General features: G+C 51.4%; 1 long non-coding RNA gene across 1 annotated transcript in view; it reads left to right on the top strand.

Annotated features, from left to right (window-relative positions):
- The window catches only part of LOC134943534 (uncharacterized), a 161,718-nt gene that overhangs the window by 74,103 nt on the left and 62,382 nt on the right, over positions 1-25,233 (top strand). Inside the window, exon 2 of the long non-coding RNA XR_010181596.1 lies at positions 20,904-20,958. This is a non-coding gene — a long non-coding RNA (uncharacterized LOC134943534). The remainder of the gene's footprint in view (positions 1-20,903; positions 20,959-25,233) is intronic.

The following is a 25,233-nucleotide window of genomic DNA, read 5'->3' as shown; positions in this document are numbered from 1 at the left end:
GGTCACGCCTGTCGGGCGGCGGGCGCGGGGTCGCACGCGGGCACTGGCGGGAGGTCCCTCTGGGTCCGATGCCGCGTTTTGGGGCGGTCGTGACCCCTCCGGTGCGCTGGCGCCGGCCCTGGCCACAGTGGTGGAGGCATTAGGGCCACTAGCCGCGGCTGCCTCCCCGAGGGCGGCTGCAAGTTCCGGCGCGCCTGCGGGGGCAGGCGGGTCCGGCGGGCGGCGGGCCTCGACGGCGCAGCGAGTGGCACGCGCCTGCCGGGAGCTCGGAGCGGCCGCCGCAGAATTGGAGCAAGGTCCTGGGCAGGACGGGCAGGGGCGCACGGCGGCAACGCCCCCCCCACGTAGGGCTCGGCATGCGCCGCGAGTGCGGGCTGTGTCCCCCTCTTCTTTCTCTTTTACAGGGGATCACGGGGAAGTAGAGATGGCAGAGTACGTGGAGGAAGACGTCGGGGTGGACACGCCAGAGGATTCCATGTCGGGGCAGTCGACGGCATCAGGTGAGGTGGTGCAGTTGGTATCGGGTTCCCCCACGAGCTCTAGTTCTCGTAGTTCTTCTTCTTCCTCCTCTTCATCTTCTCTGTCGTCACAGGCGTCCGAAGTAAGTAGCACTACTAGGGCGAAGAAGAGGGCGACGAAATTCGCCAAGCGGGCAGCAGGCCAGCAGAAGAGGCGGAGAGGCGCAAGCGGCTTAGCGAGGAAGCTCGTAGGGCCAAGAAACGCTGCGATTTGCCCGGGGTCGTTCGCTGCGAATACACTGCCGTAATGCGAGGGCTGCGAGATAGCTGCCGCAAGAAGATTCGCAGGGGTGACTTCGTGGATGTGTTTGTCTTGACAAAGGACACGAAGAAGGATTATAAGGCGCCGGCCGCAAAGAAGGGCATCGGGACTGAGGCATTCCGGACCTTCGATAATTGGCTGGCCGGGTTCTGGGTCTTTGCGGCGTGCTACCTGGAGGACAGGCCGGAAGAGCACATGAACATAATTCGGTACCTGCATCTCATACACGACATGCAGCGCACATCTTCGGGCTCTGAGTGGCGTCGGTATGACCAGGAATTCAGGGAAAAGCAGGACGGTTTGCGGGTCATGGACTTTGGGTTCAAGGATGTTGAGGTCTGGCTCAAGGTCACTCGGGCTTCGCAACAGGCTGAGGAGCCCAGGAAACCGGGGGCGGACGGGCGCCGCGCAGGGTCGTCCGCCCAGGGGTCCGCTGCGGACGGTGGACTGGCCAAGATAGGTGGGTCGGCCGTCCGTGCAGGGGGGCGAGCCGCCACAAGAGGAAAATGTTTCGCGTTTAACAACGCGATATGTTCCTTCGGCAAGCAGTGTCGTTTTCGACACTCCTGCCTGCAATGTGGCGGATCCCACCCAGCCTCCTCCTGCTTCAAAAGCAGTCGGCAGGGTGCGCGGGGTAAGCAATCTTACCCCAGACAGGCCGCTGGCGGGAACGCTCCGCAGAGCTCCAACACCAATTAATTTGGAGACTATGGGCCGGTGGTTGGACTTGTATCCGAATAGGGAGGATGCTAAATTTTTGTTTTCCGGTTTTCAGTTTGGGTTTCGCTTGCCTGTTGCGAGCGAGGTGTCCGTGCGGGCCCAGCGGAACCTCCAGTCTGCCCGAGCCTTGCCACTAGTGCTGCGGGAAAAAGTGGATAAAGAGGTCAGGTTGGGCTGCTTGGGCAAGATGGAGGGGCCTTTTCAATCGCCCCCGGTGGATGACTTGGTCATCTCTCCGGTGGGGGTGGTTCCTAAGAAGACTCCAGGCGCTTTCCAGCTCATTCAGCATCTTTCTTACCCGTCGGGAGCGTCGGTCAATGACGCAATACCGCCGGCACATTGCTCGGTGGTGTATCAGTCGTTTGACGAAGCGTTAGAGATGGTCCGCAGCTACGGGACTGGGGCCCTCATGGCTAAGATTGATGTTGAGTCCGCTTTTCGGTTGTTGCCGTTACATCCGGACTCATTCCGTTTTATGGGTTTCCGGATTGGAGCGGAATATTTCATCGACAAATGTTTGCTGATGGGATGTTCCGTTTCATGCTCATTTTTCGAGCGTTTTAGCACGTTTCTACATTGGTGCGTGGAGTCTTCGTCAGGGGGTCACGGGGTCGCCCATTACCTCGATGACTTCCTGTGTGCGGGTGCGGCAAATTCTCCACGCTGCGGCGACTTGCTTTTTAGCATCCGAGCTCTGTTTTACCACTTCGGCGTTCCCGTGGCCGTGGATAAAACAGAGGGACCGGCCTCCTGTTTGTCATTTTTGGGGATTGAAATTAACACTGTGGCGGGAGAGTGTCGGCTGCCTCGGGACAAGGTGTTGAAGCTCCGCGACGCTATTTGCCGGTTCGAGGGGTCGCGTAAAGTCACGCTGCGGCAGGCGCAGTCCTTGCTGGGCATGTTGAACTTTGCTTGTCGGGTAATACCGATGGGCAGGGTTTTCTGCCGGAAGCTAGAAAGGGCGACTGCGGGGTGTGCCAGACCACACCATTTCGTGCGTTTGTCCTCCGAGATAAAAAGGGATTTGGCCGTATGGGCCTCGTTCTTGGAGGATTTCAACGGGGTGTGTATATGGCAGGCGCCAGCGGTGGACAGCGAGCGGTTGCAGCTGTTCACCGACGCAGCAGGTGCCTCTGGATTCGGTTGCTATCTGGAGGGATCTTGGTGCGCGGCCTCCTGGCCGGCGGAATGGCATAGCGAAGGTTTAACTAAGGACCTGGTGCTTCTGGAGCTTTTCCCCATTATGGTGGCGCTGGAGGTCTGGGGCGATCGGCTGGCTCAATTTGGCTCAATTTGTTCAGATGCGACAATCTGGGCGTGGTGCATGCGATTAATAACCAGAGGGCAAAGTCGTTGGTGGTTCTGAGGGTGCTGGGACAGTTGCTATTGACATGCTTACGTAGGAACCTGTGGTTCCGCGCGCAGCATGTGCCCGGTCTGGAGAATGGAATTGCCGATGCTTTGTCGCGAGGGCAGTGGGAAAGGTTTTGGTTGTTGGCACCCGAGGCCGACGAGCATGGTTTTCATTGTCCCGGTTATGTTTGGCAGGTGATCGGGCCGGACTGGAGGGTCTAGCGTTGCGGTCAGTCGCGCCAGCCACGCTCAAGGCTTACGGACAAGCTTGGAGCGAGTGGGAGGAGTTTGTTCGAGGACGTAAGCAACAAGGTAAGAGCAGGCATCGGATGATGCTTTCTTTTATTTGGCAGCTGTATGTTTCGGGTAGGTCCAGAGCGGTGGTATCCCGGTACTTGGCTGGTGTTTCGTTCTTCAGCAAACTGCGGGGCGTCCCTGACGTGACAAAAAGCGATGTTCTGCGGAAGGCGATGAAAGGATGGGCGCGAGTCGCGCCGGCGCCACCTGACAGGAGGCGGCCCATCGATGCGGCTTTGTTGCCGGCTGTCATCGCGGCGGTTGGGGGAGTCGCGTCATCCAGGTTTGAGTCGCTATTGTTCAGTTTGGCGTTCTCAATGGCTTACCACGGGGCCTTTAGGGTTTCGGAATTGGTAGCGCCTTCTAAGTGAACAGATTCGCGCATGCTGGTCAGGGACGTGGTGGTGGGTGAGAGGTCCTTGCTATGCAGATTGCTGCGCTCTAAGACGGACCAAGTGGGGAGAGGTCGATGGGTCACCTTGGTTCCGGCACTTGAGGAGAGCGTTTGCCCAGTAAGGTTGGCAGTGCAATATGTGGCAGTGCGACCCGATAGGAGGGGGTCATGGCTGCTGCATTATGACGGGCTGCCGGTGACGAAATATCAATTTAGTTGGATGCTGGGTCGCTGTTTGGCGAGCTTGGGCCTTCCACCTTCTGCGTTCGGGACACATTCCTTCCGCATAGGCGCTGCGACGTCGGCTGCGGCGGCGGGTTTGTCCAGGACTGAAATCCAGGCGGTGGGGCGATGGAAGTCGTCAAGTTACAGACGATATATTCGCCCCGTTGCATGAGAGGTTGGCTTGCGCGTGGTATTTTGTTAGTTACATTTGTATAATCATGTTGTTACAGTTCAGTGCATTATTAGTATTGTGCGTCTGTTTGTCCCCCCCCCCCTTTTTTTATCCTACTCAGGGATTAGCTACTCGCCGTTGCTGGCATGAGCCGGCAGCGGGGGTCTGGAGTTCTTTTGCGAATTTTTGCCTGACATGACGGACTGAATTCTAATCCACAATTCGGCTGATCAGTTCTAATCAAAGTCCCTCAGCAGGTTTTTACGCTTTCACCTCCAGCTGAGTTCTTACATGTGTTTCCCATTTTATACCCCCCTCCCCCTCCCCCTGTTTAATTTTTTTTTTTTATTTAATTTGAATTTCCCCATTGTGTGTTTATGTTCGCTTCAAATTGGCTAGAAGCATTGTGCAGATCGGCTAGGCCGTGACTTCTGCAATATCGAGAACTAAAAGTTTTTCTTTTTGGCAGATCCTTCAGGTTAATGCAATTAATGAAACTTATTAGTAACCAATTTTACCCCCTTTTTCCCCCTCTTCAGGTTGGTTTGAATATGATTTGGCTATTTGGGTGGTCGGCCACTCTTATGTATACTGGGCCGCCAAGTTTTTGACCTCGGAGGGGGCTCAGACGTTGCCTAGGGCTCAGGGTGTTAGATGGCTTGGTTGGCGAGGGATGATGTGGAGCGAGCTGAGGAGTAGACTAGTCAGTCAGGCCAGCAAGCATGGAGTCCCTAGGGTCCTGGTTGTCCATCTAGGTGGCAACGACCTGGGGAAGAGGACATCCTTGGAGCTGTGGTGGGCCATGATACAGTATCTGGCAAGTGTGGCCGCAGCATGGACCAATTGCGTATTGGTGTTCTCCTTGATGGTGCCAAGGTTGAGTTGGCGGGGTGTGGCGGATAGTCGCCAGATTGATGAGGCCAGAAAGAAGGTGAATGGGGCGGTGGCGAAGTGGGTACTGTCCCACGGAGGCAAGGTAGTTCGCCACCCTACGATTCGGTTCCGAGACAGTCACCTTTTTCGGCCGGATGGTGTGCATCTATCCAATGAGGGGATGATGCTTTTCCTGGAGGATCTGGGTTTAGTGTTGCAGGAGTTAGGGTAGGTTATGGTGGCGGTGCGAAGACTTTGGGGATGAGTCTTTCGCTGTTGGCGGAAAAGAACGGCAGTTTGTAGTGGTATGGTAAGCTGTAGTGATTTACAGTTTGGTGTGGTTTAGGTGCACTCACCTCTATCGACTTATTGGCCGCTCGACCACCCGTCCGGGAAGGCAGCGGCAGGGCACCCATCAGTGTGGGTAGTCACTGTGGGGGTTGAGTTGTCACCTATTACCGGTTTTTGGTAGTTGTAGTAAAATTAGGATGGTTTCGAATTTTTTAGTATTTTAAGGTTAGCTTTGGTTAATAGAGCCGTTCTTTTTTCTGCCACCATATGCCGGCTGGATCGGCATCTTAATAAAATTTTCTATTACAGGTTTGCTATTGGTTAAGGTCAAATAAATAGCTAGCAATTTTTCTGCCAAAATTCAAGTCTCCGTGTCTTTATTTCTGGGTTTGAAGGCAACGAATGCTTTACTTTGAAGGAAGGGGGTCCACCGAATATCACTAGGATGTTTATGGGGTTGTAATAATGGTAAGTGGTAGTGTAGGAATGTTTTCACAAACACACGCATGTGTGCATACACACAGATGTGTGTCCCCTCATTTTGCAAACATTTAATAGCATGACCGCGATTATTCGCAGACACGCTTGTATGCATTCACTCCCATTGACTGCAATGGGAGCAATCACACACTGCAACTAGCCACAGCAAGCTGCATATAATCACTGCTGCAATACATATGCATGCTGGAGGTGGTTATTTCCTACCTCCCAACTGTCTCGATTTTCGCAGGACAGTCACGTTTTTTTGGGTCTGTCCTGCTGTCCCTTCTGCAGGCCGCAGTGTCCGGTGGGGAAGGGGGGGTCTGTTGGGCGGCTCCAGACACTCGCTGCTCAGTTCAGAGCAGAGCAGCGGTGAATAGACGCTGTGTGCGTGCGCACAGCGTCTATTCACTAGAGACAGGAGGGACATGCCCCCATACAGATGGAAAATGGAGACGTGGCTCGCGATTGCGACACTCTGGCAAAGCCAAGCCCCTTTTCTATAGATCACCCCCCCTTTTCAGTGAGCCGCAGCTTCGCCGCGCTGGTGTGTCCTTCCTTCACTTCTCCCAATGTTGGGAGGTATGGTTATATACAGGATGAGAAGGGACACATCTGTACATACTAGCTGTTGCACCTGGGATAGACCTCTCACTCTCTCCTGTGCCACTTCCAACACTCCTCCATCCCCACAAATTGGGACTGCGTGTATATTTATAAAAAGGGAGGAAGGGGGTAATAATGTTGTACTTAGGGAAGGCCTGACCATTAAATCCGCCACTGGTGTAAAGGATATCCTCACTTAAGCCCAGATAATTTCATTGACACCCAGTAACTTTGATTCATACATCTGTACATAGGTGTGCGCAGGGGAAGGGGGGTGCCTGGTGCGCACAGGCACCCCCTTATGTCTGGAACCCCAATCTCACATGCCTGATGCAGGGATCGCCGAGCAGGCTGATTACTGTCTCCTCTGCGCTGCACCCTGCAGGACTGCATTACTGACCGGACGCTTGGGTTAATCAAAGGTTTTACTGCCACCGACTTTCAAACTCCCGGCTCCACCTCCATGTACAAAAACAGCGTGATGTGATATGATTGTCATGCTGCTCACATGTCCACCCATCACACCCGTCACATACACACCTCTCTCCTTCTATGCATGCCAACGCCTGCCACTGATGAGGAGCAGAATGCAGCCAGCGTTCCTCTTAGGAAGACAAATTCAATACTGGCAGGCAGACGGCCGGCAGCAGCATTGACACGTCACTCGTTTTTCCAGCAGCAGCAGTAACTAGTCTGTGACTGTCAGTGTCAGTTTAGTTACTGACTTGTAAGTAAGCTGCTGGAGCTTGCAGGGGAAAGAGAGGGGGAGCCAGACCAGGCTGAGGAGGAGCAGTGTAATTGCAGTGAGTGCCATCAGGGGTGTTTGTTTGGTGCACACCACAACAACTGACAATGTATCTGCTTTATTAGGATTGGTACAAAGGTGGATATTTTATATGTGTTGACCATCAATAGATGGTGCTAGGCACGCCCAAAGGGCAGTGCTAGACACACCCCTCCGATGGTGCACCCCCTAATAATATGTGCTGCGCACGCCAGTGCATCTGTACTCAAGCAAGGATATCCTTAACACCTGAACTTTTTGAGGACTGAGTTTTTGAAACACTGGCACGGTCTATGTAAAGGCTTTGGGCAGGGTGCTCTATCCTCAGAAAATACAGGAACAATACTGAAAATGCTGTTTTCGTGACTTTGACCACATCTCAATACGCATCAAGCACTCAGGAGCATAACTTTCTGGAGCCTGTTCCTGATAGGTAACACCATTTTTGGGCTTCTTTCCATTCAATAGGATCCGCCCCATTGTCCCCAGGCATGGAATTAGGAATCAGTGCACCTCCAGAGACAGCAGTAATGGCTGCCCCCTTCTGCCCACTTTTATTATTTTCATTGCTTGGTAATAAGCTCTCATAATGCATTAAAATAATAAAGAAAGTATGAACTACAGATGGAGCCATGCTCATCGAGCGTGGCTACATCAAAGGCGGGGCATCGCAGGGGAGCGCACAGAGATGATCCCATTTACTTTGAATGGGGCACGTGCGCGTCAACGATGCATGCGCATCCCATTCGTGTCTGGTGGTCCGCCTCGCTGGGTGCACTCAGTCGCAGATGGAGTCACGATTAGCATGGCTCCATCTGTATTATATTTCATTTTATTTTAAATACTGTATGTATACATATTTACTAAGTGGGATGGCTTACAGGGGCAGTATGTGCATGTCTTACCCATTTATACTCCACTAAAGGTGATGTATGGTACAGTATAGGAAAGCCAATCACGGGTCTTTATTTCAATCCCGGGTATCGGATTGAAAAAAGTAAAGTAAATCCCAGCATTCCCGGGATACCCGGGATTGGGTTGAAGACTCGCCCACCCTATCCCAGCCCACACAAATACTCACCATTGTGGGTGGAAGGGCTTGCGAGTGGTGAGGTGTGGTCCTAACAGCTGCGTCAGACTCACAGTGGGTGGGAGGGCTTGCGGGCATCAATGTGCGGGTGGTGAGGTGCTGTCCGAGTGGCGAGGGTGACTGGCATCAGACTGCGCAGTGTGACCTCTGACATCATGTCACGCTGCGCAGTACGCACTGCTGGGGGCAGGTGGAGCCGGAGAGACAGAGCCGGGCAGCATCTGAGCCTCCTGAGGAGGCTCAACGCTGCCCGGCATTAAAAAACAATGGGGCAGGTACATCCCGCAATCCCTGGGATTGGAGCTTCCAATCCTGAGATTGGAGCTTCCAATCCCGGGATTGAATCCCTTCGAATTTTTTGGCCTTAATCCGGGGATCCCGCCGATTCCGATCCCGGGATTGGCCTGCCTAGTACAGTAGAGTGAAATATTTTGTAGTTACTGGTAAATTTCGGATTGACAATACTGAAACAAGCAGCCAGGTGCTGTCTCCCAACAAGTGTCACCCCTAGGCAAGTTCCTCACATGCCTAATGGGAAATCTACAACTGAGTGTCCCAGCTGACCAACAAGCGCACATGCGCAGACAGACTCCCAGGCCACATTCCCCGGAAGTCCTCAAATAACAAAGGACAGCTTTTTTTGGAAGTGCTAATCATTGCAGTTTTAATCTCAACTGTACGCAGAGGCGTAACTCTGGGAGGCAACGGAGTCATCTGCCGCGGGGCTCCTGCTCTGAAGGGGGGCACCTCTCCTCCCATTCTGTGACACTATTGAATTAAGTTAATTGATAGCTGTCGCTGACTTTTCAATGGCAGACTTCCTCACTGGTCCCTGCACCTTACAAATCACACCCTCTTTATTATACTGAATATACACATTTTTTCAGTGGATTTATCTCTGGAGCCTGTTGAGGTGAGTATAATTGATCTTTTATTTTCAGGTACCCCGGGATTCTACATGGAGAAGAGGACCGATGTCGGCGTGTGAACATAGGTAAGTATGTGTGTGTCGGCAGTGTGTAATAAAGTTTTACTGTCGACGGTGTCTGTGTCCTGTTTTTATTTGGGTATTTTTTTTCCATTAGAACTACAGGTACCAGCGGGCCCGTTTTTCTCCCGCATGCTGGTACTTGTGGTTCTCCAAGTACCAGCTTGCAGGGGAGGCTTGCTGGGACTTGTAGTACTAATGGAAAAAACAATATCTTTTTTTTTGAACACAAAGGCTATCAGCCCCCCCATCCGCAGCCCATTGGATGGGGGGGGACAGCCTCGGGCTTCACCCCTGGCCCTTGGGTGGCTGGGGGGGGGGGACCCCTTGATTGAAGGGGTCCCCATTCCCCCAGGGTTCCCCGGCCAGGGGTGACTAGTTGGATATTTGATGCCACGGCCGCAGGGCACTGTATAAAAGTGACCCCCGGCTGTGGCATTATCTGTCCAGCTAGTGGAGCCCGATGCTGGTGTTAAAAATACGGGGGACCCCTACTCGTTTTGTCCCCCGTATTTTTGGCACCAGCATCAGGCGCAGAGCCCGGTGCTGGTTTTAAAAATACGGGGGATCCCCTGTCAATTTTTTCCCCGCATTTTTAGAACCAGGACCAGCTCAATGAGCCCGAGGCTGGTTATGCTTTGGAGGGGGGACCCCACGCCATTTTTTCCCCGGATTTTACCGTTCCAGCAATAAAAAAAATAAAAAAATAAAAATATTATTTTAAAAAATATATAAATAATATTTGTGCCTCCCCCAAAAAAAAAAAAAAAACCTAATCCCTTCTAATATAAATAGATCTGCTATTCCTAAAAAAAAAAACACAAAAAAAAACATGTTTAAAAATTTTTTATTTGTTTTCACCCTCCAAAGTGTGGCGGAGTGAAAATCGCGAATTTGCTGTCTAAAAGCACTGCAGGCGAATTTCCAAACTTGAATTGAATATGCTGGAGGCGAATTGCAGCATCTGTACCATTGCAGAAAAGGCGAATTCGGAAAAAGGCGAATTGAGAAAAGGCGAATTTTGACGGGCCGTTTTTTTGCGAAAAATGACTGCACTGCATAGGCGAATTGATTTTTGGAGGCGAAAACGGCCCGGAATTCGCCTATTTTGCCAATTCGCCCGCTATTGCATATACCCCTAACAATTTAGCCAAGGCACTCCGTGCCAAAACCTCTACCAAATGGGGAGGGAGGGCGGGAAGGCAAACCAGCAGCAAGAGAGACTTAGCTAGCCTATACATCCCTATATATACTGATCCCTCCCTTCTCTACCATTGGCTGTACTTTTCATAACAGTTAGGTCCACCCCTCACAGGAGATTTAACTCTCTCCATTCCTATGCCTGTCATTTCGCTCTCCTAAACCTCATAATGATAATGTGTGGACCCTTATTCAAAAAGTAAAGCATTCAATACCTTTAATACCAAGAAATAATGACATGGAGACTTGAATTTGGCAGAAAATTGTTAGCTATTTATTGTACCCTAACCATTAGAAAAAACCTGTAAAGTAAAATTTTAGTTAACATGCCGATTCAGCCGGCATATGGTGGCAGAAAAAAAGAACGGCTATACTCCACTGACGATAACCTCAAAAAACATTAAAACCCAAACGATCCTAATTTACCACAAACCATACATAGGTAATAGGTGCCCGACTCAGACCTCCACGCTGACTGCCCACCCTGATGGGTGATGACGCTGCCCACTGATGGGTGATCTAGCGGCCTTAAAAGTCAATGGAGTTGAGTGCACCTAAACCACACCAACACTGTAAACAACTGTAACTAACAAGTCAAACTACAACCTGCCGTTCTTTTCCGCCAACAGCTAAAAAGACTTCCCCAGAGTCTTCGCACCGCCACCATACCCTCAACCTAACTCCTGCAACACCAGAAACAGATCCTCCAGGAAAAACAACATCCCCTCCTTGGACAGATGCACACCATCAGGCCGAAAAAGGTGACTGGCACGAAAATGAATCCTAGGGTGGCGAACCACTTTCCCTCCGTGAGCCAACACCCACTTTGCCACCGCAGCATTCATCTTTTGCCTGGCCACATCAATCGGGCGACCGTCCGCCACTCCTCGCCAACACAACCTTGGCACCTTCATAGAGAACACCAAAACACAATTGGGCCACGCTGCGGCCACACTGGCCAGATCCTCCATCATGGCCCATCGCAGCTCCAAAGATGTCCTCTTCCCCAGATCGTTGCCACCCAAATGGACAACCAGCACCCTAGGGACTCTATGCTCGCTGACCTGTCCGACCAATCTACTCTTCAGATCATACCACATCATCCCACGCCAACCAAGCCAACGAACGCCATGAGCCCAAGGAAAAAACTGCGCCCCCTCCGAGGCCAAAAACCTGGCTGCCCAGTAAACATAAGAGTGGCCAACTACCCAGATTTCCAAATCGTCGTCTACCCAACCTGAAGAGAAGGAAAGGAGTAAAAATCGGTTAATAAGTATCCTAACAGAAGCTTATGGAATGCATTAACCTGAAGGATCTGCCAAAAGAAAAAAGGGGGTTTTCGTGTCTTGCATAAGTCACGGCCTAGCCGATATAAACAAGCTTCCAGCCAATCGAAGCATAACATGAAGATACAACGGGAAAGATCAAAGTAAAATAAGGAAAATAAAAGGGGGGGGGGGTTAAAATGGGAAAAACATGTAAGAACTCAGCTGGAGGTGAAAGCGTAAAAACCTGCTGAGGGACTTTGAGTTGTACTGGTCAGCCGAATTGTAGATTGAAATTCAGTCCGTCAAGTCAGGCAAAAAATCACAAAAGAACTCCAGACCCCCGCTGCCAGCAGCGGCGAGTAGCTAATCCCTGAGTAGGATGAACAGGGGAGACAAACAGACACAACTGCACAAGGACGTACTTAAACTTACAACATGAACTTATACAACGTCTAATAAAATTGAACTGTTTAACAAACTAAAGACTCATGAAACTGGGCGAATATAACGTCTGTAACTTGACGACTTCCATCGCCCCACTGCCTGAATCTCCGCAACGGAAAAACCCGCCGACGCAGCCGACGTCGCCGCCCCGATTCGGAAAGAATGCGTACCGAAAGCAGCTGGTGAAAGGCCCAAGCTCGCCAGACAGCGACTCAGCATCCAACGAAACTGATACTTCGTCAAAGCTAAACCGTCATAATGCAGCAGCCACGACCCCTGCACACCGGGCCGAACCGCTGCATATTTCGATGCCAATCTCACCGGGCAAATGCTCCCCTCCAGAGACGGTACCAAAGTGACCCATCGCCCTCTACCTACTTGGTTCGTCTTAGAGCGACGCAATCTGCACAGCAAGGACCTCTCACCCACCACCACGTCATCCAGAAGCATGAGCGAGTCTGCCCGCTTAGATGGCGCTACCAGCTCCGAAACCCGAAAGGCTCCGTGGTAAGCCATGGAGAACGCCAACTGGAACAAAAGCGATTAAAAAATTGACGACGCGATACTGCCTACCGCATCGATGACAGCCGGTAGCAAGGCCGCATCGATGGGGCGTCGCCTATCAGGCGGCGTAGGCGCCACGCACGCCCACCCTTTCATCGCCTTTACCAGAAGCCCGCTCTTTGTCACGTCAGGCACACCCTTGATTTTATTAAAAAATGAAATCCCTGCTAAGTACCGAGACACCACCGCTCTGGACCTACCCGTGACAAAAAGCTGCCAAATAAAAGAAAGCATCATCCGATGCCCGCTCTTACCTTCTTGACTACGTCCTCGGACAAACTCTTCCCACTCGCTCCAAGCATGACCGTAAGCCTTGAGCGTGTTCGGAGCCACTGACCGCATCGCTAGACCCTCCAGTCCGGTCCGATCACCTGCCAGACATAACCGGGACATTGAAACCCCCGCTCGTCGGCCTCGGGTGCCAACAAACAAAATCTCTCCCACTGACCGCGGGACAACGCGTCGGCAATTCCGTTCTCAAGCCCTGGCACATGCTGCGCGCGGAACCATAGATTCTTATGCAAGCATGTCAGCAGCAATCGCCCAAGCACCCTCAGAACCACCAGCGACTTCGCCCTCTGGTTATTTATCGCATGCACCACGCCCAGATTGTCACATCTAAACAAAATGCTGCGATGAGCCAGACGATCGCCCCAAACCTCCAGCGCTATCATTATGGGGAAAAGCTCCAGCAGCAAAAGGTCCTTAGTGAAACCTTCGCGATGCCAATTCTCAGGCCACGAGGCCACGCCCCAAGATCCCTCTAGGTAGCAACTGAACCCAGAGGAACCCGACGCGTAGGTAAACAGCTGTAACCTAGCATTGTCGATCGTTGGGGCCAGCCAGATACGCACCCCATTAAAGTCCTCCAGGAACGAGGCCCAGACGGCCAAATCCCTCTTAATCTCGGAGGACAAACGAATGAAATGATGAGGCCTGGCACACCCTGCCGTCGCCCTCTCCAGTTTTCGGCAGAAAACCCTGCCCATCGGGATAACCCGGCAAGCAAAGTTCAAGAGACCCGGCAAGGACTGCGCCTGCCTCAGCGTGACTTTGCGCGACATCACGAACTGGCTAATAACCTCGCGAAGCTTCGCGACCTTGGCCTAAGCAAGGCGACACGAGCCTGCCACCGTGTCGATTTCAATCCCCAAGAACAACAAACAGGAAACCGGCCCCTCCGTTTTATCCTCGGCCACAGGAACGCCAAAATGATAAAACAACGCTTGGATGCTGAACAGCAAGTCGCTGCAACGCTGCGAATTCGCTGGTCCCACACACAGGAAATCATCGAGGTAATGCGCAACTCCATGACCCCCTGAAGAAGACTCCATGCACCAATGCAAGAATGTGATAAACCTTTCAAAAAACGAGCAGGAAACGTAACATCCCATCGGCAAATATTTGTCAATGAAATATTCCGCTCCGATCCGAAAACCCATAAAACGGAATGAGTCCGGATGCAACGGGAGCAACCGAAACGCGGACTCAACATCGATCTTAGCCATCAGAGCTCCCGGGCCGTAACTACGAACCAAATCCAGCGCCTCGTCAAACGACTGGTATACCACCGAGCAGTGTGCCGGCGGTATTGCGTCGTTGACCGACGACCCTGACGGGTAAGAAAGATGTTGAATGAGCCGAAAGGCACCCGGAGTCTTCTTGCGGACTACCCCCACTGGGGAAATGACCAAGTCATCCACTGGGGGCGAGCTAAACGGGCCCTCCATCCTACCCATTCGCACCTCTTTATAGACTTTCTCGCGCAACACAGACGGCAAGGTGCGAGCGGACTGAAGATTCCCGAAAAAATTGACCGATACTTCACCCGCAACTGGCAAGCGGAAACCAAACTTAAGACCCTGAAACAAAAACTGAGCGTCCGTACTATTCGGATACCAATCCAACCATTTGGACATGGCGTCCAAATTAATTGGCGTTGGGGCCCTGTGGAGCGATCCCGCTCGCATCGGGTCTTGCGGAGCTTTGCTTTGCCCTCGCGCCTTGCCGATTTCCTTTAAAACAGTTGGAGGCCGGGTGGAAGCCGCCACATTGCAAGCACGAATGTCGAAACCGACACTGCTTGCCGAAGGAACAGGTCGCATTATTAAATGCGAAGCACTTCCCCCTCGCGGTGGCCTGCCCATCCCCGCGGATAGCCAACCTACCTTTCCTACCCGGTCCGCCTTCCGCGCTACACCCCTGAGCGGACGACCCTGCGCGTTGCCCGTCCGCCCCTGGATTCCGGGGCTCCTTTACGGGTTGAGAAGCCCGGGTGACCTGGAGCCAGACCTCAACGTCCTTGCACCCAAAGTTAATAATCTGTAAGCAGTCCTGCTTCTCTCGGAACTTCTCATCATACGTCCGCCATTCGATTCCTGACGATGTGCGCTGCATATCGTGTATCAAGTGCAGGTATCGTATGACATTCATATGTTCCTCTGGCCTATCTTCCAGATAACACACCACAAAGACGCAAAAACCGGCCAGCCAGTTGTCGAACGTACGGAAAGCTTCAGCTCCGATGCCTTTCTTAGCTGTCGCAGCCTTATACTCCTTCTTCGCGTCCTTAGTCAGCACGAACATATCCACGTAATCGCCTCTGCAGATCTTCCTACGGCAGCTATCCCGCAACCCCCTCAAAACTGCCGTATTATCACAGTGGACTACTCCCGGCAAATCGCGGCACTTCTTGGCCCTGCGAGCGTCCTCGCTAAGCCGCTTGCGTCTCTTCCGTCTCTCCTGCTGCCCTGCCGCCCTCTTAGCGTACTTCGTCACACGCATTTTTGCCCTAGTCGTGCTACTGACGTCGGACGCTTGCGACGACATGGATGAAGAAGAGGAGGAACTGAGAAAACTGGAGCGCGCACTGGAGCCCGACGCCGCCTGCTCAACCTCACCTGACGCTGTCGACTGTACGGACTGGGAGTCCTCCGGTGTGGAAACATTGAAATCCTCCTCATCGCTCACGTCCACCTCAACCTCTCCGCGATCACCTGAAAAAGAAAACACCTGGAAGCCACTCCCGGGGCATGCCTAGCACTCCGGGGCAAAGACGTCCCCACCTCGCGTCCGCGCTCCGTCCGTACTGGACGGTGTCCCAACTGCGCCGAGGCCGCCCCCAGGTCACGGCAAGCACGCGCTATTCGCTGAGCTGCTGACCCCGGCTGCGTACCGGGCACCTCCGGGGATGCGGCTGCGGCCAATGGGCCCAATGCCGCCACCACCGTCGACAGAGCCGACGCCAACTCTCCGGAAGCCTCCTGACTTCCCCAAAAATTGCGGCCGGCACCGGCGGGAGCCCCCCGCAGATGCCGGCGCACCTCTCCTGGCCCGTCGGCCGGCAGGCGCCGATAAGGGACCCAACGGCAAATACCCCGCCTGGCCTGCTGATGATCCGCTGGCCCCCCTGACCACGATTGGCGTGGTCCCTCACCAATCCTCTAACCCATCCTGCGCCTGCTGGCCCTCACTATCGCTGCTGTGCCTGCCAACAGCCCCCCCCCCGCGCGTGCCCTCCCCCCGCAGGCCGGAGCTCTCTCCGTCTGCAGGGAAGGCACCTCTGCGGGGCTCAGTTCTGCCGCGCCCTATCCTGGGACGCCCCCCCCCCCCCCGCCGGACTCCGGCTGTAAGGGAGACAGCAGGGGAGACGTTGAAACTGGCGGCGCCGCTGCGCGCACACGTGCACGAACAGCGCCACTGGCCGAGAGCGCGGGCGTGCGCGCACCTCGTGCGCATGACCCGCCGCTTCCCGCCACCGTCCTCCCAGCGTCTGGGCCACCAGCAGGGACCGCCGGACGAGGCCCCGCGACAGGCCTCGTCCAACCCGCCGCTGCTCTCCGCCCACCCCGGCCCCCTCGCTCGGCATCACTCCGCGGCCGTGACAAGGGGGACGGGTGGGGAGATGGGATGGGAGCCCCCGTAGGCCGCCCGCTCTGGCGCGCACGCGCGCGCGCCCCGCGGGTGCCTGCTCCCGGCAACGACGCCTCACCCTCCAGAGGTGGAGGTGAAGGCCGATGCCCGGCCACCTCCGGCCGGCTACCCCGTGCCCCCGGCCCCCCCTGCCACCCGTGGCCGGAGGTTAACACCGGACCCGAAACTAGCGGCAGGGAAGACCGGGTACGCCCAGCCACCGCCGCGCGGGCACCCGCGCCGGTGGACGGGGAACGGGCAGATGAGCCCGCAGGCCCATCCGCGGACCCAGCTTCACTGCCTGCAAAGCGGTAACGAGCTGGGGTCCCGGAAGAGCGAAGGGGGCGAGAGGCGGCCATTATCCCAAGCAGTATGTGGGGGAGATGAGAGAGGAGGGTGAAACTATAACAGTGCAGTGCAAGATTGAAGACTCTAATTAGCTTGCTAAAAAACACTAGTGCATGTGCAATTCAGCAACACTCACGAGAAGGCAAACCAGCAGCAAGAGAGACTTAGCTAGCCTATACATCCCTATCAGTGACGTGCGGTTAGGTGAGGCAGGTGAGGCAGAGCCTTTCCTGTCATACTTTCGTTTGTACCAGAGTTTTGATTGTATAAAGTATATGAAAAATACAAAGAATATGTTTGAAATATCTTCTTTGCATTCTAATCATATCTTCTTTGCATTCTAATAATTTTTATAGCCAAAACTCGGGAGTAAAAAGTCTATGGCAGGTGAGGCAGTGCCTCACCTGCTTATCTTTTACACACATCTCTAATCAAAACTTACCAAATTTCCAGGAGTTTATACTGCTGCACCTGTGTATAATGCCCAGATGTACCCTTTGGCTCATATTTTGTGTGTAAATCTAGCTCTGGTGCTAGCTAATGCCACCATAGCCTTTTAGCTCACCGCACGTCCCTGATCCCTATATATACTGATCCCTCCCTTCTCTACCATTGGCTGTACTTTTCATAACAGTTAGGTACACCCCTCACAGGAGGTTTAACTCTCTCCATTCCTATGCCTGTCATTTCGCTCTCCTTAAGGCCCAACATAATGTGGTTAATAAAATAGATCACCTTTTTATTATCTATTATCCACAATCTTTACATTGATAGTAATGTTTAGCCCCTATCTGTCAGCCATGGTATTAGAGTCCACTTAAGGGGGGTACTCACGGGGCGATATTTGCTTAGAATTTGAGCATTATCGCTCCGTGTGTACCCCCTACAGCGATAGCGATGCGCAGCCCCGCGCATCGCTATCACTGGTGCTAGATTGGCCAGCATGCAGGCCAATCTAGCGGGTCGCTCACTTCACCCGCTTGGTGAAATGAGCGCCCCCCCCCCCCATCTCCCCCCGCACGCTCAGCACAGATCGCGCTGTGCTGAGCGGTGGGAGAGATGTGTGCTGAGCGGTTCGCTCAGCACACATCTCTCCCGCATAGGCCCGTCTATATGGTCCTTTAGAGTTGGTGACTTCCTGTCTATCGCCATTGTCTCACAGGCCTGTGTCATGCTAACAATACTTGCTCAGGAAATAACCTTGGCCTGTGCATATCTGATTAGAAAATGTTCTTAAGTAATATGAAGGTACAGCAGCATAGAGAAGCAGCTTTTCCATCAGGAGCATAGCAGTGATACAATAAAAGTCTGTAACATTATTTCAGTAGTATGTCCTTTTAAATAAAAATGCAGAAACAAGTAATTTGGTATATTTTAGTTCAGTCAGAGCAGACATATGCCAAACAATTCAAGGACAAAGCTCTTTTTTTTTGGCTTTGAAAATGTATTGAGAATGCATTTAATGGTTGAAAGATTTATTGAAAATCACATTGGTAATAGAGGACATTCATCACTTCAATTCAGCTGTTCACAGTTTATTGCTTTCTGAAACACTTTGATTACATGTATGTCTCGCCAGAAAAAGAGGGTAACAGGGAGACGCTGGAGACTGGTAAAGAGTGAAATCCCTGTAAGGTGGGAGTGGGAAGGGGTGTCTCTGCCTACTGTACATTGTTTCCATTACCAATTGTCACAGAGAAGAGGATTTCAATTATTCATGTTAAGATCATTACAAGTAGAAGTTGCTGTTCAGTTTTGTTGGCAACCAAACACACCTGAACTTTAGGGATTGGAGTAGAACCGAGTCCTGCCTCAAATCAATTTTGGGGATTTAAGTGGAGTTTCGTCTTCCATCGAGTTCGGAACTCAGATTTATAAAGCTAATCTCGAGTTTTAGGTTGCATGTAAGTCCCTCCCACGTGATTTCAGGCGCCATTTCACTCAGTAGAGTGTGTGGTGGGGTGGGCAAAACTGACTGGAAATTAATATTATTGATGTTGATAATACTATAGGAACAAAAACAGGTCAGACTTACATGATTTTAGTGGATTTTATAGATTGTTATTGATTTTTAAAGAAACCCAGTTCCAAAACCGAACCCCAAAAAACTGTGGGTGGGTTAGCAAAACCAAAACCAAAACATGATGATAATTTAAAACCAGGGTTGGACTGGCCCACAGGGGTACAGGGGAATACCCGGTGGGCCCCTCTGCCCCCCCCCCCCTTCCCCCCAGTATAGGTTCCAGACTGTGCATTTGAAGTAAAGTATACATTATACATATGTTAAATTGTACTGCACAGGACTATGGTGTATTTGCTACAGTGTAATGCTGTTATTAGTCTGGTACATTATCATGCAGTATTTACAATATATAGATTTATTAAGAGGCCCAGATCATTCACTAGCTAATGGTTAGGAAAACCTGGCCACACCCCCTCTGGAGACTGGCCACACACCTAAACATGTGCCCCTGTTTAGAACCAAAACCAAAACTCGGAGGTCTGCGCACATCTCTAAGTACAGTATAGTATGGATCCTACAGTTAAATGCTTTCAAAACTCAACCCTTTATTAAAGTCTACCGGCTGTCATCCTAACCCAACACATTGTGTACTCGCACACTGACTCAACCTTCTGTGTCATTCATACATGTCTGCAAGTCCCCTAAACTGTAGACTGTAAGCTCTCAGGAGCAGAACCCTCTTCCCTCATGTGCTCTTCCTTTCCTTCCTTATACCATCAATGCCACCCTCTTGCCAACAGTGAGCCTAATTCAGATCTGATCGCAGCAGCAAATTTGTTAGCTAATGGGCAAAACCATGTGCACTGCAGGGGGGGGCAGAGATAACATGAGCAGAGAGAGTTAAGGGGGGTACTCACGGAGCGATATTCTAAGCAATCTGACTAGATTGCTTAGAATTTGAGCATTATCGCTCCGTGTGTACCCCCTACAGCGATAGGGCTGCGCATCGCTATCGCTGCTGCTAGATTGGCCTGCATGCAGGCCAATCTAGCGGTTCGCTCACTTCACCCGCTGGGTGAAATGAGCGCCCCCCCCCCCCCCCTGTCTCTCCCTCGCGCTCAGCCCAGATTGCGCTGTGGTTCGTTCAGCACACATCTCTCTCACATCGGCCCGTCTATATGGGCCTTTAGATTTGGGTGGGGTGTGTTCAAACTGAACTCTAAATTGCAGTGTAAAAATAAAGTAGTCAGTATTTACCCTGCACAGAAACAAAATAACCCACCCAAATCAAACTATCTTTGTACATGTTATATCTGCCCCCCCTGCAGTGCACATGGTTTTGCCCATTAGCTTACAAATTTGCTGCTGCGATCAGATCTGAATTAATGGTCTAATTCAGACCTGTTCGCTCACTAGTGTTGTTTTGCAGTCCTGCGTTCGCATAGTCGCTGCCCATAGGGGAGTGTATTTTCGCTTTGCAAGTGTGCGAACGCAGAGCTGTACAAACAGATTTTGTGTAGTCTCTGAGTAGACCAGGACTTACTCAGCCGCTGCGAACACTTCAGCCTGTCCGGGACCGGAATTGACGTCAGGAACCCTCCCTGCAAATGCATAGACCCGGCTGCGTTTTTCCAACCACTCCCAAAAAACGGTCAATTGACACCCACAAAAAGCTTCTTCCTGTCAATCTCCTTGCGAATGCCCTTGCAAATGGATTCTTCGCACAAACCTATCGCTGAGCGGCAATCCGCTTTGTACCCGCACAACGTGCCTGTGCATTGCGGTGCATACGCATGCACAGTTTAGACCTGTACAAAAACGCAGCCTAGCGATCAGTTCTGAATTAGGCCATAAGCCCAGTGGCTGAACTGTTTCAGATAAAGCTTCCTTGGATGTATGTTAACTGTATGTGCAGTAATAATTAATAATCTTGTGGGTGACCTCAATTACCCTGGCGGTATGCGATAAACCGCAGGTTCCCATCCATAGACTACAATGGGTTCCACTTGTGTGCCAGGCCAGGAGCACAAAGCCAATCAGGAGAGGGCTATGATGTAGGACAGTTGCTTTTTTTTAACCCCATGGATGCCTACAATTGAATGAGAAAGTGTGTCCAAACTTTTGACTGGTATTGTATATTTTTTTTTACAGGTACCCTATGGATTTCGACAGGACAAGTGGACGAGAATGGCTGCGTGGGGTGTAGGTAAGTATATATGGGTGTGAGTGTGCATGTTTGTTTAATTACAGCAATACTGTCACTGTGTGTAGTATTTATTGTGATATTTCTTTTGCCATGGAACTAATGGCACCAGCAGGCCCACATGCTGGTACTTGTGGTTCTGCAAGTACCAGCATGTGGCGGAGGATTGCTAGGACCTGTAGTTCCATAGCAAAAGACAATATTTATTCTTTTTTCTACACTTAATGGCTATCAGCCCGCCATCCACAGCCCACAGATGGAGAGGACAGACCCGGGCTTCATCCCTGGCCTTTGGGAGCATAGAGGGCGGGGTTACCACCCCCCCCAGGTAACCCCAGCCAGAGCTGACTAGTCGGGGGGGCAATGCCAAGGCCTCAGGGACCTGTGTAAATGTGTCCCCCAGTTGTGGCATTATCTCCTTGACTAGCGTTGCCCGGTGCTGGTTTAAAAAATACAGGGGATCCTTATGTCCCTTTCCCACCATATTTTTGGAACCAGGACAGGTCCAAGAGCCCAGTGCTGGTTGATAAAATATGGGGAACCCTAGCAACATTATTCTCTGTATTTTAGCAACCTGGACTAGCTCAAAGAGCCCGTGTCACGTCTAGCAAAGTTTGGGGATCCGGCAGCTGAGACTTGCCCAAGGAGGTAGCAGGCTGGGCAAGGACAAAATGAGAGGGTTGGATATAGTTCCTTTGCATGGGACACGGAGCAATGAAGGATGTAGGTGGAGTTTGAGAGTCAATTGAAAGTATTTATTATGTACAGAGCTGAGGTAGAAAACTGAGGTTGATGAACGGTGACTTGAGAACGTGGTCGTAGACAAAGAACTGTGGAACTGTGAGTGAGAGTAAAAACAAGGCTGAAGACAAGAACCGTGGACTGTGACTTATAAGATGAAACTGCGGTAGAGGAGCTGAGGACTATGGACGGTAGTTTGGGTCGTGACTGGAGACTGAGAACTGTAAACTGTGGCTTGAAAGATGAAGCTGGAGATAACGAGCTGAGGACTGTGAATGGTAGTTCGAGGACTTGGCTGGAAGCAAGAATCTGCGGACTGTGGCTTGGAGGACGAGGCAAGAGACCCTGGGTCGTCCGTGCCCAAAGGGTCTTACTGAACCGGGTTTTCCAAGAGGGTCTCCACGGGCAGCAGCAGGCTAGGGACGGGAAAACTGCAGCAGCAACTGAGAACTGGCAAAGCAGGGTTAGAAGTATCAGAATACAGCAGGAATCCTGAGAGCACAGGCTAAAGCACCTACAACAGGGTTGTAACTTGAAGCACTGGCGTCCCTATCCTAAACCAGCCCCCTTTTATAGGAAGAAGTCTCCCTGGATTGGCTGGAAAACTAGGAACAGGAATTATGTCAGAAACTTGGTCTCCAACATGGCGGCGCCCAGTAATGCAGACTTTTTCTGACAACATGCTGCTCACTGCCCCTGGTCTCCTAGGCAATGGTTTAGCAAGAGTGGGCTGCTGCAGCGGCGTCCTGCTGCCACGAGCGGACCCCCTCAACGCCATTACCGCTGCCTGTACCCTTGAACCCAGCGCCACAGCCCTCCACCGTCGCTGCCCAGCCGCCCGTGAAGCCCGCCCCGTGACCCCAGTGTTCCGGTAAGACCCCGGACGCTGACAGTACCCCCCCCTTTGCGGGTGGACTCTGGACACCTATAAGGTTTAGCTGGAAATTTGGCATGAAATGTCCGAAGAAGTCTTGGGGCATGGACGTCCTCTGCCTCTACCCAGGACCTTTCCTCAGGTCCATATCCCTTCCAATCAACTAGGTACTGGAGGTGACCGTATCGTTTGTGGGAGTCGAGTGATAAACAGCAGGTGGGTTAGGCAGCAAGCCTCCCGAAAACGCTGAGGGAGAGAAAGTGAAAGAATTTTCACTCCTCTCCCTCACAGCTCCAGTGATGAGCGAGTGCATGCGAGCCTGCGGTCACATGCGTGCTGTCTTGTGAGCGCGCGCCCCCACTGCTGATCAGATTTTTCTGTCAGCGCTGGCATGGAGGACAGCGTTTCTGTATCAGCTACAGATTCACTGTCTCTGTCCTCTATGGCTGTCAGTATAGTGGGAAAAGAGCCCTTAAAAGGGCACTAACACACTCCCCCTCATCCTCAACCTTATCTGAGTAGATTTTTATAAAAAGAAAATAGTCAAAGTCAGTTGAAGCATCATTGAGTCTGACTCCTCTGATTCTGAGGTAAGAAAATCACCTCAGCATCATCAAGGGTTATCCCCGATCTCAGGGACCCCTTTTGCACACAAGAAAAAATTTAAAAAGACAGACAAAAGCAAGTCTTATGATAAGTAGAGATGAGCGCCTGAAATTTTTCGGGTTTTGTGTTTTGGTTTTGGGTTCGGTTCCGCGGCCGTGTTTTGGGTTCGAACGCGTTTTGGCAAAACCTCACCGAATTATTTTTGTCGGATTCGGGTGTGTTTTGGATTCGGGTGTTTTTTTCCAAAAACACTAAAAAACAGCTTAAATCATAGAATTTGGGGGTCATTTTGATCCCAAAGTATTATTAACCTCAAAAACCATAATTTACACTCATTTTCAGTCTATTCTGAATACCTCACACCTCACAATATTATTTTTAGTCCTAAAATTTGCACCGAGGTCGCTGTGTGAGTAAGATAAGCGACCCTAGTGGCCGACACAAACACCGGGCCCATCTAGGAGTGGCACTGCAGTGTCACGCAGGATGTCCCTTCCAAAAAACCCTCCCCAAACAGCACATGACGCAAAGAAAAAAAGAGGCGCAATGAGGTAGCTGTGTGAGTAAGATTAGCGACCCTAGTGGCCGACACAAACACCGGGCCCATCTAGGAGTGGCACTGCAGTGTCACGCAGGATGGCCCTTCCAAAAAACCCTCCCCAAACAGCACATGACGCAAAGAAAAAAAGAGGCGCAATGAGGTAGCTGACTGTGTGAGTAAGATTAGCGACCCTAGTGGCCGACACAAACACCGGGCCCATCTAGGAGTGGCACTGCAGTGTCACGCAGGATGTCCCTTCCAAAAAACCTGAACCACTAGCCATGAACATAGGCCAGGGCCTCAGCCGTTCCTTGCCACTCCGTGTGGTAAATGGCATATTGGCAAGTTTACGCTTCTCCTCCGACAATTTTATTTTAGGTTTTGGAGTCCTTTTTTTTCTGATATTTGGTGTTTTGGATTTGACATGCTCTGTACTATGACATTGGGCATCGGCCTTGGCAGACGACGTTGCTGGCATTTCATCGTCTCGGCCATGACTAGTGGCAGCAGCTTCAGCACGAGGTGGAAGTGGATCTTGATCTTTCCCTAATTTTGGAACCTCAACTTTTTTGTTCTCCATATTTTATAGGCAGAACTAAAAGGCACCTCAGGTAAACAATGGAGATGGATGGATTGGATACTAGTATACAATTATGGACGGACTGCCACGGTTAGGTGGTATAAAAAAACCACGGTTAGGTGGTATATATTGTAATACAATTATGGATGGACGGACTGCCTGCCGAGTGCCGACACAGAGGTAGCCACAGCCGTGAACTACCGCACTGTACACTGGTTGATAAAGAGATAGTAGTATACTCGTAACAACTAGTATGACTGACTATGACGGTATAAAGAATGAAAAAAAAACCACGGTTAGGTGGTATATATTGTAATACAATTATGGATGGACGGACTGCCTGCCGAGTTCCGACACAGAGGTAGCCACAGCCGTGAACTACCGCACTGTACACTGGTTGATAAAGAGATAGTAGTATACTCGTAACAACTAGTATGACTGACTATGACGGTATAAAGAATGAAAAAAAAACCACGGTTAGGTGGTATATATTATAATACAATTATGGATGGACGGACTGCCTGCCGAGTGCCGACACAGAGGTAGCCACAGCCGTGAACTACCGCACTGTACACTGGTTGATAAAGAGATAGTAGTATACTCGTAACAACTAGTATGACTGACTATGACGGTATAAAGAATGAAAAAAAAACCACGGTTAGGTGGTATATATTATAATACAATTATGGATGGACGGACTGCCTGCCGACTGCCGACACAGAGGTAGCCACAGCCGTGAACTACCGCACTGTACACTGGTTGATAAAGAGATAGTAGTATACTCGTAACAACTAGTATGACACTATGACGGTATAAAGAATGAAAAAAAAACCACGGTTAGGTGGTATATATTATAATACAATTATGGATGGACGGACTGCCTGCCGACTGCCGACACAGAGGTAGCCACAGCCGTGAACTTACCGCACTGTACAC

Source organism: Pseudophryne corroboree, chromosome 7, assembly GCF_028390025.1.
Source record: "Pseudophryne corroboree isolate aPseCor3 chromosome 7, aPseCor3.hap2, whole genome shotgun sequence".
NCBI classification, from domain to species: Eukaryota; Metazoa; Chordata; class Amphibia; order Anura; family Myobatrachidae; genus Pseudophryne; species Pseudophryne corroboree.
Note: the sequence above shows the minus strand (reverse complement) of the source record. Positions and strands in the feature narration are given on the sequence as shown.